Source organism: Crocuta crocuta, unplaced genomic scaffold (genome assembly GCF_008692635.1).
Source record: "Crocuta crocuta isolate KB4526 unplaced genomic scaffold, BGI_CrCroc_1.0 scaffold116, whole genome shotgun sequence".
NCBI classification, from domain to species: Eukaryota; Metazoa; Chordata; class Mammalia; order Carnivora; family Hyaenidae; genus Crocuta; species Crocuta crocuta.
In genome coordinates, this window is record NW_027531562.1 from 4697890 (window position 1) to 4703329 (window position 5440).

The 5440-nt window shown below is 35.2% G+C and overlaps 1 non-coding gene across 1 annotated transcript; it reads right to left on the minus strand.

The window, feature by feature from the left end:
• Window positions 1-1738: 1738 nt before the first annotated feature.
• LOC144238843 (U6 spliceosomal RNA) lies at window positions 1739-1845 on the minus strand. The gene has a single exon (XR_013337227.1). It is a non-coding gene; the product is annotated as a U6 spliceosomal RNA (small nuclear RNA).
• Window positions 1846-5440: the final 3595 nt, after the last annotated feature.

Below are 5440 nucleotides of genomic sequence, written 5' to 3' on the forward strand. Positions count from 1 at the left end.
CTCCTCTGAAAATATCCAGGTACTTTCCTTACCAGGCCGAGTGATATGAGTAAATAATTGCCTGGCCTTGGAACTTATACCTTCATTCTGTCATGACCTCTTCTCCCAAGTGGATTTCCAGTTGTTTAGAGTCATGTAGAGATGTATACATACGGACACTTCAAATGCACTTCATCTTCATTTCCCAAAAATTTTAGAGTTAAATCTGAGAGCGCTTACCCTCCCTTCTGAAATCCAAAGCCACGACAATTAACATAACTGTTATATATATTATAATGGTATAGTAAAATCATCATACTCAGTATAAGCCACATTATAAGCTTGACAAATAATTATTCCTAAGTCTTTGTGGGGTATTATTCTGTGACTTTATACACCAAGGAAACCTCTCTAATTTTTAAAGTTTATTTATTTTGAGAGAAAGCATCTCAAGCAGGCTCTGTGCTGATCTAGGGCTCTATCTCACAACTGTGAGATCATGACCTGAGCTGAAATCCAGAGTTCGACCCTTAACTGACTGAGCCACCGAGGCACCACAACTACTCTAATTTTTTAAAGCTATTCGTTTAGATTCTAAAATCTTCCACTGATAGCTTCTCAAAATTGCCATATTGTAAACACAAGGAGGAACAGGAACGTTTTCTTCTAAGCATTGCAGACGAGCAAACATGTATCTAAAAATGTACTACCTTATAATCAGAGATCATTCTAAATTCCCCTGGTTAGTAGGCACCTTCATCACTTGTCTAATGTTTAAAATCTCACAAACTCTATATCCCTTCCTCTGTTCAGATTCCCCTGCACAATTTTCCTGCAGCACTGGAGAAAAGGCAATGCCTTCCACTATGATTCTCAAGTTTGGAATGTGTTTTGAAGTGCATAAGAGTTATCTTGTTGTTTAATTGTCAAGTTGACAAAGTGAGGTTTTCCTGTCGTGAAAAAGCCTGTGTAATATCAAGTGCTTACCTGTCTTCTCAAATATCTATGCCACCCAATTTATTTAACCGTTCTTTTGGCTTTTGAGCTAGATTTCCACCATCACATATCTCTTTAGTCCCAATGACACAAAGACACAAGGAAGCCAAATATATAGCAGAGAAAACTGAGCTTTCAGAAGTACAAGCAATCCTAGGAGACCTTAGTTTGATGTTTGGACAATCTGTCTTCCCAAGAGAGAAAAATTAAATAGGAGGAGGATAGAAAGAATAAAAACAAATTAAGTAAAAAAAAAAAAAAAGAGGGGAGGAAGTTAATGGGATTCATATTGCACTGGAAGTAAGTAATGTTTCATGAAATAATTTTTTTCCAAATGTATTTCTTCATTACTTAAATCAATAATAAAAATATTTTTATTATATCCAAGTCCAACCTACTATACTTTCTGTTCACGTTAAAGTATGTAATGATTAGCTGTTGCATGTGCATAATTTTAGAGGAGAATGATGTTTGAGAACATTCAAAGGACATATCTAAATCTTATTCTGTACTTTTGAAGATCCCAAAGATGTTCAATAAAGATGTTTTGCTAATGCAATAATAGAAAATCCAAACTTTTCATCAATAAAAGTTTCTGAGTTACATTTGATATTATTGATTAAATTGTGATCAAACCTGTCATTGTTTGCAAATAATTTCCTATGGTCTATACATCTCATAAATACTTTATGTGATTTTTCAAGACTGAGGCTAGTTGGTTTTAGCTTATATGACTCATGTTTTCAGTGACTATTATTTTTTTTTTAATATGGAACACTTCACAAATTTGCGTGTCATCCTTGCACAGGGGCCATGCTAATCTTCTCTGTATCATTCCAATTGTAGTATATGTGCTGCTGAAGTGAGCATTTTCAGTGATAATTTTAAACACTTAAATTGAAACTCAGAGGACTATTTCAATCGTTTTCAATGCACAGAAATGTAAGTCAAAATAAAATGATACTGGGAATTATGAAGGTTTGGTACATTAAGTAATGATGATGATACTGGGTTTATAATACTGTTATAATACTGGGTTATAAAAATTCAAACTACATTTTGTGCAACTATGTAGTAGCTGGAAGCTTGAGAATTTGAGTACCTACACAGGGAAAGAGTACCAGTGAACACCTCTGCAGATGTCTGTTATAACAACAGGACAACCAACATGTTATATGATAGAAAAAAGCAAAGTGAAGTACTGATTATAAGTGGTGCTTAACTTTATTAAGTCAAGAGAGTACTATAACTCAAAGTCTGTATCTGACAAAGGCACATTATTTTGTCATAATCATGTTCATGAGCTGTCTTGTGGCTGCCAGTAGAGGCCTACCATTTATCAAAAGAAGTGGAAGCCTTGAAAATGTTAATTAGGTTATAGCCTGACCAACGTTGAAGTGCCTTTAATTTAGAAGTTTCCATCATTTTCTTTGAAATCCTCTCACATGTTCATACAAAAAACAGACATAAAATTGTGACAGTGTCAAAAGTCAACCTGCTACACAACCTCCTTTGAAATCTTCAACTGTGTAATCACATATGTCTAAATGAAAACCTAGTGATTATCTCTTTGGAAATATTTCTAAAATATCAACAAAAAGTGAACTTGCCTTTCCATCATAGAAATCTATTTCCTGTAGGTATATGTTCTCTTAGCTGAAAATACAATGTACTATTGGCCTAATATTCAGGTAGAGTAAGTCCTATTTGTGATAATTTGGTAGCACCTGCATAGCTGTGATGTTTCTTCCTCCTATACAATTAAAATTCTTCATACTGAAATTCATTACTGGACTTCATTTCTTGCATATGAAGCCATCTTGGGAGAGGTAACACATTAGCCTACTTTTGCCATCATTTGTTAGTGTGAATGAGTTTATCAGATCTTTCTTCACCAGCACTTTAGACAGGACCTCTGGGAAGATGGGTTTAGAGAAAGTATAACTACTTTAGAGAAGTATAAAACAGACTCTAAGGGGAATGTTAAGATTTCAAAACAAAGACAGAATAATATAAACTTCTGCCCATGATTTTCTTTCATTTTGGTAATCTATAGCAACATCCTTGGTAAGAAAGTGGTGACAGAACCAGCTGTTGGCAGATTATTTTTTTATAAGCCATATTAGCTAAACACAAACTACTAATGCAGTATGTCTTCTACCTTGGGGACATAGGGGAATTTTTTCAATGTCAGTAAATGACCTGTTGAAAGGGAAAAAAGTTCACATGCATAATTTCTCTTTTCTTCCCTTTGTTGGATTGACTTTCCAGGTAGGTACATTGCAAATGACTAAGAAATAAGTAGTATTATTACAAAAGAAAAAATAAAACTTGAGGAATAGCAATTGCCTTTTCGAGTTCCTAGGAACAATTACATGGAGTTTTCTTTTAATTTTTTTTTAATGTTTATTTGTTTCTGAGAGAGAGAGAGAGAGAGAGGAGAGATAAGAGGGAGAGAGTGAGGGAGGGAGGGGCAGAGAGGGAGACACAGAATTTGAAGCAGTCTCCAGGCTCTGAGCTGTCAGCACAGAGCCCAACACTGGGCTTAAACACACGAACTGTGAACTCAAGCTGAGCTGAAGTCAGATGCTTAACCAATGAAGACACCCAGGTGCTCCACAATTACATGGAGCCTTAATGAGGTCATTAGTGAATTTTTTAAAGTTTATTTATTTGTTTTTTAGAGAGAAAGAAAATGAATGAGGCAGAGGCAGAGAGACAGGGAAGAGAAGATCCAAAACGGGCTCTATACTGACAGCAGAGAGCACGATATGAGGCTTGAACTCACCAACTGTGAGATCATGACTTGGACTGAAGGCAGATGCTTAATCAACTAAGACACCCAGATGCCCCCATTGTTGACTTTTTAAAAATCAAAATATTCTCTTTTTTAATTCATTTATTTATTTTGAGAGAGAGAGAATATGAATCCCAAGCAGGCTCCACACTGTGAGCACAGAGCCCGATGTAGGGCTTGAACTCACAAGCAGTGACATCATGACCTGAGCCAAAATCAGAAGTTGGACTCAACTGACCGAGTCACCCAGGCACCCCTTAATCAGAGTATTCTTAAGCTTATAGAGTTTCTAGTTTTATCCTTTTAAAAAGAATAGTTGATACTCATTTTCTAAACTTTTCTACCTCCTGTTCTTTTCAATTTATTCTTTTCTGATTTCTTTCCCCATCACTCCACTGAAAGTGCTCTCAGTAATGTCATTGATGACTTCTGACCTGACAAATTCAACAGACGCTTTTCAGTATTCCCTTTGCTCTGTTTGATGCTATTCATCTATCTCTTCTTGATATTTCTTCTTCTTGTCCATTCTGTGACTCTCTTTTGGTCCCATTATCTCTTAGTGTTTTCATCACCTAAAAGTCTAACTCTCAGTCTTCTTCATGAGCTCCTCTTCCTCCAAAAATCCATTATACATAGGTGTACCTCAAAATTCTACTTTCTATTCTTCTTATTTATATACATCCTTAAATGATCACACCGACCCCTAAGACTTACCTACCATTTATAATCATTGTTCCTAACAATCTAGAGGTGAAGACTGTCTAGTGAATGGAACTAGGGAGAGTGGAAAATAGCAGCACATCATCTCTATATCCTATGCAAATCCTTGCTTCAGACAATCATCACCTCTCACTGACTATGTGCCAGGCATTGTCAGAAGAAGTGTATATGAAAAGTTATATAAAATAAATCAAAAGGTCATGATATTCCACTTGTCTAGCATAAATCTACTCTTAGGAGTGATTGAATAACCATTTGCTAATTGTTTGGGTCTACTAAATAGGTCATAGGAAGTTCATCTGGTCTAGCAACTTCCTAGTATTACTCAAGAATTAAAAAAAAAAAAAGACAAGAACAGATGCTATTGTAGAGGTCATGCCAAGAAAATGTGAAGCTTTGAAGTTTTTCATTTCCTTGTGTCTACCACTATTACCTCTTCAAATTTCAAATTGAATGTTTGTGAGTATTAAGTCAAAGAGACAAGCTGTTCATGCCACAAATTCATCATATTCTATAAGTATACATGACAAATGTATCTTAGTTAGAATGTTTTCTTTAAGGTAAAACCCTTAGGCAATTAGCTTAAAAGAAATTGTTATTCTATTGGTAAGTATATAAAACCGCTACTTGTAGAATTCATAGAATGTGACCACCCAGATTGTATTATTCAGTGATCTATGGATCATTGTAGCACTGTGGATCAATAGGACTAAGTTACATGTTTTCCCTAAGAATGGTTATCCCAAGGGTATGGTTAATTTAGAAAAGGAAATAATAGAAGATGAAAATATATACTTTCTCCTGGGGCCTACAACTAAATAAAATAAGTGGTGATACTGGTTTTATTTTTAAAATATCAGAATGTAATAGATACCTTCTCTCAGAAAATTGTACCCTAGTCCTTAAACTTTCTCAAATGTCCCCCTATTCCCAGACATGCTGTCTATG